Source organism: Dermacentor albipictus, chromosome 9 (assembly GCF_038994185.2).
Source record: "Dermacentor albipictus isolate Rhodes 1998 colony chromosome 9, USDA_Dalb.pri_finalv2, whole genome shotgun sequence".
Lineage (NCBI taxonomy): Eukaryota > Metazoa > Arthropoda > Arachnida > Ixodida > Ixodidae > Dermacentor > Dermacentor albipictus.
In genome coordinates, this window is record NC_091829.1 from 99,520,265 (window position 1) to 99,533,469 (window position 13,205).

The 13,205-nt window shown below is 50.6% G+C and overlaps 1 long non-coding RNA gene across 1 annotated transcript in view; it reads left to right on the top strand.

Moving 5' to 3' along the window:
• The first annotated feature begins 1,645 nt into the window (after window positions 1-1,645).
• The window catches only part of LOC139049559 (uncharacterized), a 29,689-nt gene continuing 18,129 nt past the window's right edge, over window positions 1,646-13,205 (top strand). The window contains exon 1 of the long non-coding RNA XR_011508400.1: window positions 1,646-1,812. This is a non-coding gene — a long non-coding RNA (uncharacterized lncRNA). The remainder of the gene's footprint in view (window positions 1,813-13,205) is intronic.

Sequence of the window (13,205 nt, forward strand, 5' to 3'; positions counted from 1 at the left end):
TACCAGTACGGCCTTTGCAGCGGCAGCACCTTGAAATTTCGAAACAAGCATCGAGATAACGAGAAAGGCGAAAATACTCCCACATCTCTTAGCTGAGAGAATATCAAGCTCTTTAATGCCATCAGTTCAGTGGCCTCTTCCTAGACCCGATGAGCGATCGTTTCGACGCCTCGGCCACAATATTGCAACAGCATTCCAGTGTTGACCACCGAATAGCTGTCAAGTCTCAAGACTGGTTTGGCGTCGGCTTAGAAACATGATTCAGGAGTGGCGGCGCGATGACGGGGGGGGGGGGGGGGGGAGTGCCGCTTAATTTCGGAAAACTATACATAGCGCAGCGTGTCGTCGTAGTTGGAGTGTTTGAACGCGGTGACCCAACCAGCTGTCCTCGTTTTGAATGAAGATCCGCGGGAGGTCGGTGACTCACTGGGCCGCTGCAACACTTTCGCTGCAAGTGCCACTGAAGTTGCCATTGTGGCTTCTGTCGTGGCACTTATCGCTCATCTGAGGAACAAGTGCATGTTCCGGGGACAGATATTGCAGCCTGCAGCTGGCTCGATGATGTGGGGCGAAGCTGGTATTCTCTCGGACATTCGGGTCTGTTTCACGGATTTGCGGGGGCGTCCGGTACATGAACGCAAAGCGCCTCTACCAGATGCCACGTTCTGGTGACGATGAACAGAGGAGCGAAAGCTGTGAATCGTGAAACTCATCATTGGACGAATCTGAGCCCCACAAAAGCAAGTGACACTCAAATTACAACGGTAACGGCGAGCACAGTCGGCGATCGTCGAAATCTGATCAGCGTGGTAAGCGTGCCAGCATAATTGCTCGTGCCTGCGTACCTTGTATAACGCACTGCAGAATTCTGGTCGCGTGTACAATCGGGTCAGACAACATGCGATGACAACAGGCAACGAATAGAACCACCGATAACATTCGAGAAATTTCCGATATATGGAGGCGCGTCCTCCGCCGAGCGATAACGTTTAACATTTGGCAGCGGCTGAAAAGCCGTCAACGGAAAAATATGAACAAGTGCATGTGTCAATATGCCATCAATCTGTAAGTGCCATTTCATTCGGAACGCCACATGTACAGTTTCATCGGTGCCTAAATTGCACATTCTTTTTCTGCGAAGCATACTAGCCGCACAACTACGCTCTTCCTTGCTGCGCCGCGCGCGGCCGCGTAGCTACCATATGACGTCATAACAGCTGCAAAAGCGGAGGTTCAACTCGTGCGCTCGCTTGCGGCCGCGTAGCTACATAGCCGGGTCTCAGCTCGTGCGCTCGCCTGCATGAGTTGTTTCTTCGTCTAGCCGAACCAAATATAGCCAAGCAACAGCAGTGAACCAGGCTAAACAGTGGTTCAACAACTAAAATAAAGGCTAGTATGCTTCGCATCCTGGGCTTAACCTTAGCTAAGCCACAGCCATTTTTTTCGTGTGGTAAACATTTGACAGCAAGTGAATCAGTTCACGCGATGGTAGCATGTTTACTTTTTTTATCTATATTAAAAAGGAATGGCTTTTTGCAGGCGCTCCTACAGTCTTCGTCGCAAATCCTTCACCCAGCGGCAAACGGCAGACTATAATTCAAGCCGGTAGCCATCGACTTCCCCAAGCCGTGGCCAGAGAGGATCACAACCCGATCCCTACAGCCGAACAATTTCGCTTATAGCAACGTTCCGCATCGATGACCCTGCATCAGTCAATACGAGCTACGAAGCGAATAAGAAGTTCAAGGGCCAGTGTCCTCGACACGACTTCATTCGTAACAAGTGGACTTTGTTGAACTTGTCAAAACGCAGGTATGCCACTTTCTTTTTGTTTCTATAACAGGCGTCTCAAATTAGAAATTTGCAGGTTCAACTAAAATACTACGCAGTCAGACATAAATAGCATTCATATGAGACGCAACGCACATACAGCTGGAGTTCCCAAAACGACTAGTGCCGGGTTTTTCAATGAAGCAGACGAGAAATAATTTCCTCGTAAGTCCAGAATAACGCAAGCCCGAACAGCGCTTCCACCCGAGTTATCGAAGCGTATCAGATGGGAAACTGATGGTCAATACATGCTCGGGCCTTGGATATCAGCGCACAAAGCGATCTATCATGGTGAGGGCTTGCGTTTAATAGATGGGTGCGAAATGTGAGAGCACTCGTCTACGCAGAGTTAGGTAGGAACGCTAAAGAATCCCAGGTGGTCCAAATTTCCGGACTCCCCCACTGCTTCGTGCCTCATAATCAGATCGTAGATTTGGCACGTAAAACACCATAATATTTTTGCGTGAAATACACCAGTACGCCTCTTGGGCTGTGGTCTGGTACACGTGGCAAGCACATGCAGCACTAAACAAGCTTGTGAAAAACCGATGCCTAAGTTGTGCGTATAAGAACACGTTCACAGAATTAAGAGCGCGGTTGCGTAGGCACTTATCGAGGAACAACAACAGTCAAATAGATTTCGACCTTAACATCTTCCGAAGCTCTACACTCTGTCACAGTGGATTCCGTCGTAGAGACCTGCGGTTTGTGTGTTATCGCCTGTGGTTCGTTAACACGCGCTAAAGTCATGGTCTGCAAGCTTCACTGCCGTAATGCAATGTACCACATGGTTTTGGTACTCACTCTCCTAGAGGCTGGTTTTCCATATGGCAGTCATAAATCCTGACCCTTATGGTAATACACAGGCGGCTCTCCATATCGCTGGCATGGGCTGTTGTCGCTTCAGGCATGTTCCTAGAATTCCCGTATATCCTACAGAGAGACCCAATGTACACCTGCACACGCACATGGTGTACATATAGCGCATGAAAAAGCAATAATACGTTCAACAAGGCACAAAAAACCAGCATAATAGCCGGCGCTATAAAGACGACCACAGTGGTCCAAGCTGCACTGCTCGTGTGTCCACGTACGACAATCCTGAGGCACTGTTCTTCTCTCTCTCTCTCACTGTGTGCATGTTGTGCGCTGCTTCCGTTGTACGAAACGAAGAGGCTTGTCCAATAAGTGGAAGCTATGCTTAGTGTTTAAAACTACTGGAGATATTTTTGCGGCAGGTGGGTTACTGAAATAATGGTGCAGGCGAAAACATCTTCAAGCTTTATACGAAACAACAGCTGACGTTCTTTCTCCAAGTAAAGTCTGTCTTTGTGAAGACAAGGCGTCATTAGCCATTTACACAGTTGGGTCTTCCGAGTGCTAGCTGTTCAATGGCTGTATAGTCGGCGCTATGCATCAAAGCTTCCATGCCAGTTCCCCTGTGCTGCATATGCGGTGTAAGTAATAACGGAAGCTACCATACCTCCTAGGCAGAAAAAATGCTTTCTAGCAACTGTGTTTGGCCAGTTGCACTATGCTCCTATAGATACATCCATAGCGTAAGACATTCAAAACAAGGACGCAAAGGACCTCGCGAAACTTCCAACAGAAGCGGCATGCAGCCGCAATTTTGTCGAGTTCAGAATGTCATTCTGAACCTGATACGCGTCTGTGCAAGCGCTAGGGAGAAAATTAATGGGAAAAAATTATGCGGATCTGACGCACTGTGGAACTCGACGTAAGCCAAGCGTTCTGTGCTGTTCGCTTTGACTGACGATAACTAGCGGTGATATTCACGCCGAATGTTTCATTTATTCAGCGTTTAGGACAATGCGAGAGTGGTGAGTTGATGGTCACTGTTACCTTGTGTGTGCTACTGCTGTTTGCCGTCGTAATACACAGAACACACAGTGAGACGTGCTAGCTTGAGGCGTTTTTATGCGCCATTGTTCAAAACCTCCGAGTAGGTTAGTACTGGCATTGCCTCACACGGCACATAGCCTTTCAGCGGCAGATCAATTTTTCGACGATAACGGCCTGTGTTTGCAGCTATCGTGCTTTGAGCGTAACTTCCTTTTTGGGTACATGTTCGCCCAATAAAACTTAGACTATTAAGAGTTTTGCAGCCATGTTTCATCACCTACAGGAGGTGCCCATGCATTCATGTAACGAACGCCACCGCGAAGCCGCGATCCAAGCCCGACACCCGAGGACAACGCCAACGTTACCATGTACCAGAGATGTGGCCGAAGGCTGCAGCGACTGCAACCCCAGTACGGATTTCTACTTGAAAATACGAGGAAGTGCACGGCCATGACAGCAGCTACAAGGGCAGCCCCTGTGTTGCCAGCACCAATCGTGCTGCAGCAGCCCAGGGAAACACCGACGTTCCACGGATAAACATACCAGGACCCGGAAAACTGGCGTGACTGGTATGAAATTTACCAATTAAAAGAACAACGACAAGCTGCGCCATGTCTTTTTCGCATTGTAAGACGCCGCCAGGACGTGCCTCCAGAATCCAGAAACCATCTTAACAAAGTAGCACCAGTTGTGCAGCGGCTTCCTGCAGACATCCACAAGCGTCGTGGGCAAACAGCGAACCCAAACTCAACTAGAAAGCCGAGCGCAGCTGCTCAATGAGACCATCGCGATCTTCACGGAAGAGATGACCCGTGCTTTCTGGCACGATGTTCATGAAATATCGCAGGAGAAAAAAAAAAAAGTCCGCTTCTTGGTGCGGGGCGTCCAGGAAGAAATTTTCGCCGAACTGATCCGCAACCCGCCGAAGGCCATAGCTGAGTTCTTGAGATAGGCAACGACGACTGAGAAAACCTTGTGAATAAGCGCTACACAATATAACCGCCACGTGGTCACGACGCCGCAGGGCGCCATCCAAGGACTGGGCTCCGATGACCTCCAAGAGATCATCAGGACCATTACGCGTGAAGAACTGCGAAAGATCTTCGGTTTGCCCCAACTACAGATGGCCTCGGTCGCCTTGGAGCCCAGAAGGAACTGAAGCGATCACTTGCAATTTCTTCAGATGCAGCCGCAATCACCGCTACTCTAGCCAGACGCTATGACATAAGGCACCGTCACCCGCCGCCATCGTACCCCTTCGCGCCTGCGCAAGTGCGCTGCAGCGCCACAGTTCCGTCTTCCACCGCCACCGCTGCCAGAAAGCCCGACAGTGGCCCCGTGCAGCATCCCAAGAAAGACCGACGCTTGGGGCGCCCCCGACCACCGTCCGCTCTGCTATCACTGCGGACAAGCCGGTCACGTTTATCGCTGGTGCCCATACCGTGAAATGGGACTACGAGGGTCCGCCGCCTACGCGCCACTCCCTCAGCAAGGTGAACGCCCTCACGATATGGACCACTAGCTCGCCGTAACCCAGTGGAGCCCTCGATGCAAATCCCGTTCGCCGTCCCCACGCCGCTACCTGTCAACGCAGAACCGACCATACACTGGCCAAGGCGGGGGCCGCTGCGTCAGCCCTTATCCGGAAGACTGAATGGAGCTGTCGATGGAGATGCGCGTGTGTTTTCAGTTTTGCAAGACGACGCCTTTTAGGAGCTGCAACGACGGCTGCACTCACCACCGGTGCTTTCAAACTTGAACGAAGACACCGAGACGGAAATGAACACCGACGCAAGCAGCGTAGGCCTCGGTGCCGTGCTAGCTTATAGAAAGGACGGAGTTGAAAGCATAATAGCTTACGCTAGCCGGTCACTGTCAAAAGCGCATGCGAATTATTCTACGACGGAGAAAAAGTGTCTTGCGATCATTTGGGTTATGGTGAAATTTCGGCCTTCCATATACTGCAGGCGCTTAAAACTGGTAAGCGACCAGCTCGCTTGCGTTGACTAGTAATCTTAAAGGATCCATGAAGTCAACTAGCGCGATGGAGCCTCAGACTCTAGAAATTTGACATCACCGTGATGCGTAAGCCCGGGAGGAAGTATTCTGACGGCCACTGCCTGTCGCGCACCTTTATTGGCACGCCACTGCAAGGCGAACTCGACAACGACGCCTTTCTAGGAACAACAATTGCAGACAACACCGCCCAACAGCAACGAGCAAATGCAGAGTTATGAAGCCTTGTGGAGCACTTACAAGGATATACCGACGTTGCCCTTAGGATATTTCGCCGTGTATTAACGCGACCGCGTTAAGGAGCTCGTGTCGCAGAAAAGCCGGTGTCATCGGCGTCGGCGGCTTTGGCCGTGAGCAAAAAATGGCGGAAGACAATTCATAAATAAAAGTAACTTGCAAGGTGGGCTGGGTGGGAATCGAACCAGGGTCTCTGCAGTGTGAGACGTAGACGCTACCACTCAGCCATGAGTTTTTTGTTTTTTTATTTATTGCCTGTGTTGTACTTCTATATCAAACAACAAATGATATTTGAGAAAACAAGATAAATTAGCAAGTTTTCAGCACCAAGTGTCAGCCTTACAGGGCCGACTATTTTAGAATCCTTTGAGTGCGGTCAAGGGTTCCGCCCTTGACAGCCACGCAGGTACACAATCTTGTGCTTTCTGAATTTCCACAAATCTCGATATGCATTATCGAAAAGCATTCGTGCACGCCGAGCATCCGGATCGCAGCGATACCCTGCCATACGGGCGCGCCATAGACAGGGATGGCCAACTAGCATAATAAGGGCAAGCGGCAGTCCATCATCGTTTTCTATAGATAAATATCTAATACCCTGTAGATCTAAAGGAAAGTCCTTTTTGATAGTCCTCTGAAGGACATCCCAAAAGAAGACACCCAACCAACAATCTAGAAGTACATGATCTATAGCTTCTGGTTTCTCACAGATCAAGCAATGCCAGCCCCAGGGTAAGAAAAGCCCACGATCTTCTAAAAAGGTTTTGACATTGAACGTACCCGTGTGAAGCTTAACAAAAAAAGAGTTGGTCTCTGGCGTTACTTGCATTCTTTTCACCCGATTAAGCACGTCTTGCCCCTGGCCTCCACTGTATATGGCCCTGTACATTGGCACAGGGAGAACTACATCGCATACATCTTTGTACAATGTTTTACGTTTCACTAAAAAAAAGTACTCATCTGAAAATCTAACGGAAAAAAACCTTACACTTAAAATTACTTCTTTAGGAAATCCACAAACAGGACCACTCATATTGTCTGTACAGACTACATAACCAGGTAACGCGCTCCTTAGCCTCACTTGGCACACCGTGCGCAAGAAAGGATCGTTTAAGCCGCGGAAAAATAAAAACCGGTTTACGTATAAAAAGGTGCATCATTTCCAAACCCCCGTCTTTAACTCGCCTGAACAAATTCGTTCGACTGCATCGTTCCCAATTCGAAGCCCACACAAATACTGCGAATACTCGGTGCAACTTCTGTATATTTACCCTTGAACAATGCAATACCTGCATTACACACCATATTTTTGCGACAAAAAATAGATTGCAAACTGTAGTTCTTGCAAACATTGGCAGTGTTAGGCCGCTCATCTCTCGAACAGGAAGAAGGGACGGCGTAGGGCTGCATGATTGTTTTGTATATACTTTTGAAGTGCCGCTAGTTGCACGTGCGTTTTGTGAATGGAGAAGCGTCCACCCCCCAGCGCCTCGGGCGGCAAACGATTCTGTTTGTGAGGGGTCGGACTGCCCGCGTGGTGTCGGTAACGAGCCGAGGCGCGCGCCGCCGCGGGGGGCGCGGTGCAGAGGCGCAAAACGGATTCGGAGCAAATGCTTTTGCGCGGGCTTTGTTGACATTCCGCCGATGGTCATAATAGGGCCACGCGGACAAAGCTCGAGCGGGACGGTTGTATACGCGACGTTGTGGCGCCGGCTCTTGAGTCCCCTGCTAATTGGAGACGCAGCTGCTAGCAATGTTGACCACGTCTGGCGCGTACGGAGCGGGGGGTTCGCGCCCCTCGCATTCGGACGGCAGCCACGTGCATCTTGTTTTGAGCACTGGGGAGAGCCCGCTTTGTGTCGTGTTGCAACATGCAGTGCGCGCCGTAGAGAGGGGCGCGGCGTCGTTTGAAGAGCACCCGAGTCCGGATGCCGCCAGCGGTAATTAGTTTTCTACCAGGAAAAACCTTGAGGGGGACTACGGTACGCGGTGTTGGGACACCAGCGCCCGAGCCCCCCTTGCTGGCTAGAAACGCCGCTGAGGTGCGAGATGGCCTCAATAAATCATGCATGCCTGGCGTGTTTGACGAGGCCGTCACTGACCACGTGGAAATAGGAGGGGGAGAGGAAGATGTGGGAAGAGGGAAAACAGGGTGGTTTTCCAATAGATTCACTTATGAGAGTAAGCCCATGCCTTTGGGTTGTGGCTTAAGAAACTGTCAACTCTCATTGGCAATTGCTTCCGTGGGATGGGCTAACGACCCTACCGCCCTTTTTCTTTGTCTCTTTCCCCTATAACAACCGAGACGAGGTGCTGGTTCCTCAGTCTAGGCTGTAATCACTAAACCTGATAGAACAGTAAGACTCCGTACGATGCAACGCTAGTCTGGGCCGTAACCACTTAGTGGTAGAACAGTGAGACTCGGTTGGTCGTATGTAGTGACAGTTGTCCTAGGCTCTAACTTAAGAGAAAGTAGAAGAGTAAGGCGCTGTTTACTTGTGTGTTTTGCATCAGTGTTCTTTTGCTAACTCTGTATTTGACTGTGTAAATATTTCCGTTGCAATATATCTTCAAGTTTTGTTACCTCCAACCTGCCTCCTGCTTCATCAACGCCGATAAACACCTTGAAGAGACTTTGGTCGACTTCAAGGAGAAAAGAACACAATCAAAAAACTTAACTGGCGCAGCCGACAGGATCGGCGAACTCTACAACATCGAATCCTGGACCAGTGGTGAAGGGATCAAGTCATCCAACGAGCACCTCCTGCACCTTTGAGAAGATCCCACAGCAGCCAAGCCCGGCACCGTGGAGGAGATCCGAAAACGACAGTGCATTCAGCAAAGGGTGAGCAGGATTTCTTGCGTCTTTCTCAAGTTGGCATGGCAGTTGATGTGTAGAGCAAATGGTGAGGACACGCGGGGGCGCAGAGACAATGGAGTCTAATGGAGTTGAGGGTGCGACGGTGGCGGAAGTGGATCGGAATCGGGAGTTATCAAATGACGATAGGCTAAATTCCGATAAGTCAAATGAAATGAGAGAACGCAGTCAGAGCCAGGAATTTTCGCAGCAGGCATCTCAGCCTCTGCAAATTCCGAATGATACAAGAACGCTTGAGCTTGAAATTCAAAGGCTCAATGCTCAGACTACCTGTATACAACTTCAGATCGAGTACGAAAGGCTGTTGCAGGCAAGGACGAATGCTGAACGTCTCAATGGCACGTCGTCCAGCGCTGAGTCGGAGCGGGGCGATCGGAGGTGAATGGGCTTCGACTCCGTCGGGCAATGCGTAAAAGTGCTGAAAGGGTTCCGCCTGCCGTGTGACGCGGATGTACCCTTATGGTTCGAGGAGGTAGAAAGACTTTTTGCTACTTACGGGGTACCGTATGAGAGTCGCGTGCATTTAGTCATGCCAGCTCTAACTGAGCGCGTTCGCTACCTACTGCGTAACCTCAACCAGGAAGAGAGTACAGATTACGAGTCAGTTAAACAGGCAGTGTTGATGGAACTGAAGCTTTCTCCGGCAGAGTATCTGCAAAGGTTTGAGAGAGCAGTGAAGCGGAAGGAGGAAACGTGGTCACAGTTCGCGTCGCGAGTGAAAACGTATTTTTCCTACTACCTTCAAGTAAGAGGAGCCGACACTGTAGAAGTGATGGCAGAACTCATGGTAGCGGATCGTATAAAAGCGGGCCTTAGTATAGAGGGTCTTGAGTACGTGAGGCTACGAGAAGGCGAGGAATGGCTTAAGCCACCTGAGATTGCCAAAGTACTGCAAACTTTGGAACAAGCGAAAGGCAAAGGATACGCCTCAAAGTCATCAGTGGCAGAGATGGGGCAAAAGCAGACGCGCGTAGCGAAAAGCGCCCTCAGGTGCCACGTATGTCACAGCTCAGGCCATTTCGCTAAGGATTGCCCGATGTCTAGTGACAAGGAAAATCAGCCAAAGAAGGCTATCGAGCCAAGGCAGAGGGCACAAAGGGTGTCGATAGCCCACGAGACGGGAAGTGAGATACCGAATGGAGTCCTCACTGCAAAGGTAGAGGCCTTGAAACACAAAGGCGAAGGCATGACTAACCTGCAGTTGATCCCTATCTCATGCGGAAACGTATCCACAGATGCGATTCTAGATACGGGAAGTGAAATAACTGTCATACGCGAGAGTCTCCTTCCGAAAAGTATCGTGGAGCCATCAGGCACAATAAGATTGGTGTCTGCATTTGGTAAAACTATCGAGGCAAAGCTAGCAACGTTGCCGGTAAAGTTAAATAGCCCGCAAATGGCGGCGGAGCCCCAGAACATTGACCTACTCTGCGCGTTGACTAATGAGCTCGTCGAGGGCACAGATTGTTTGTTGACCAAGGAAGATTGGGAACATTTATTCAAGGCCAGCAGCTCTCTGGAATCCATTGTAGCACCGGCCGAGCCTGCTCAGAGGATAGAGCGATCAAATGAGAAAGCCGAGGCAGTAGCCTGCAATGTTACTTTGGAGGAGGAAGGTGTTTCTGGAGAAGTTGAGCTAATTGATGAAGAGAGGGATGCGTCAATAAGCCAGAGAGAAGAGTTCCGCAGATTGCAGCTAGCTGACGCTACCTTAAAGAAAGGTTGGGAAGATGCTCGGAGTGGGAAATCCGGCATGTTCGTCTCTGATGGACTCTTATACCACTGGGACTCAATAGTAGGCACCCGAGTGAGACAACTAGTTGTTCCGAAAGACAAGCGCAGTGAGGTGATGCATTTGGCTCACGAGTCACTATGCGGAGGGCACCTAGGCCCGAAGAAAACTAAAACGCGCATTAGGTATAATTTTTTTTGGCCTGGCATGGAGAAGGAGGTATTAGAGCATTGTCGTTCATGCCATGATTGTCAAATTCGCTCTGACAGGCGTCGCACGGACAGAGTATCTATAACTCCTCCCACTAGGCCAAATCACCCTTTTCAAATTGTCAATGCAGACATCATTGGACCCTTAGACAGACCGTCAGCGAAAGGTCATAGGTACGCGCTATGCTTGGTGAACATTTGCACAGGGTGGCCAGAGGTTGTCCCACTGCGTTCTTTGACAGCTAAGGCGACTTGCGACGCGTTGATTGAAATTTTCAGTCGCACTGGCGTTCCGGAAATGATCTGTTCCGACCAGGGCACTAATTTCAAATCACAGCTCACACAGTCGATGCTCGAGAAATTAGGTTGCGCACCAAGATTCTCAACCCCAGAACACGAAGAGAAAATAGCTGCAATAAAGAATGTGGCGACACCACGCACTAAAAAGGAGCTACGCAGCCTGCTAGGACTGTGCGGCTACTATCGCGAGTGCGTCCGAGAATGTGCAGAGGTGGCGAGCCCGCTCACGCGGTTAACAAAGAAGGGGGTACCCAATAGCATACCCTGGTCAGAGGAAGCTCAGACGGCGTTTAAGACACTGAAACAGTCCCTGTGCGAGGCCGTGGCGCTCAGCACTCCAGACCCATCTGAGCCCTACTGGCTTTTCACAGACGCGTCAGCTACGGCGGCGGGCGCTTGTTTGGCGCAAATGACAGCCGAGGGAAAGGAGAGGCCTATTGCCTTTGCCAACCACCGCTTCACGCCGACTCAGACGCAATGGTCGACAATTGAGAGGGAAGCGTTTGCTATTATATGGGCCTTAAAGAAGTTTGACTACTGGCTTTTTGGTGCCGAGATAAACGTTGTTTCCGACCACAATCCATTGTCGTACCTTACAACTTCGACTCCACACGGGGCAAAATTGACAAGATGGGCGCTGGCTTTACAGCGATATCACGTGTCAGTGCGACATCGGAAGGGTGTCAGTAATGGTAACGCGGATGCTTTGCCCAGGCTTCACAACAGCTCATGGAAGCCAGCGTAATACTATAGTGCCATGCCAACTGGATGGGCGTGAATGTTCCTGCTCACTTGGCGCTGTATATTGCGGACTTTGTGAGTGCCGATTCAAGACCCAGAGACACTAGAGTGCTCTTACAGTTTGGAACTGCAATCGTGTGCTTAATAGTTTGATGACATGTATTGTGTATTTCTTTTTACTCTCTTCTTGCTTTGTTACTTGAAAGTGTTTGTTCTTGTGATGTAATTAGGCTAGGGTGTGGTTAGAATGTTCATTACGTAATCGCGGCAGTGATTTATCGTATCACTGAGCGAAAATCAGCCCAGTATACTCTTTAGGGGGAACGTGTTAGGCCGCTCATCTCTCGAACAGGAAGAAGGGACGGCGTAGGGCTGCATGATTGTTTTGTATATACTTTTGAAGTGCCGCTAGTTGCACGTGCGTTTTGTGAATGGAGAAGCGTCCACCCCCCAGCGCCTCGGGCGGCAAACGATTCTGTTTGTGAGGGGTCGGACGGCCCGCGTGGTGTCGGTAACGAGCCGAGGCGCGCGCCGCCGCGGGGGGCGCGGTGCAGAGGCGCAAAACGGATTCGGAGCAAATGCTTTTGCGCGGGCTTTGTTGACATTCCGCCGATGGTCATAATAGGGCCACGCGGACAAAGCTCGAGCGGGACGGTTGTATACGCGACGTTGTGGCGCCGGCTCTTGAGTCCCCTGCTAATTGGAGACGCAGCTGCTAGCAATGTTGACCACGTCTGGCGCGTACGGAGCGGGGGGTTCGCGCCCCTCGCATTCGGACGGCAGCCACGTGCATCTTGTTTTGAGCACTGGGGAGAGCCCGCTTTGTGTCGTGTTGCAACATGCAGTGCGCGCCGTAGAGAGGGGCGCGGCGTCGTTTGAAGAGCACCCGAGTCCGGATGCCGCCAGCGGTAATTAGTTTTCTACCAGGAAAAACCTTGAGGGGGACTACGGTACGCGGTGTTGGGACACCAGCGCCCGAGCCCCCCTTGCTGGCTAGAAACGCCGCTGAGGTGCGAGATGGCCTCAATAAATCATGCATGCCTGGCGTGTTTGACGAGGCCGTCACTGACCACGTGGAAATAGGAGGGGGAGAGGAAGATGTGGGAAGAGGGAAAACAGGGTGGTTTTCCAATAGATTCACTTGTGAGAGTAAGCCCATCCCTTTGGGTTGTGGCTTAAGAAACTGTCAACTCTCATTGGCAATTGCTTCCGTGGGATGGGCTAACGACCCTACCGCCCTTTTTCTTTGTCTCTTTCCCCTATAACAACCGAGACGAGGTGCTGGTTCCTCAGTCTAGGCTGTAATCACTAAACCTGATAGAACAGTAAGACTCCGTACGATGCAACGCTAGTCTGGGCCGTAACCACTTAGTGGTAGAACAGTGAGACTCGGTTGGTC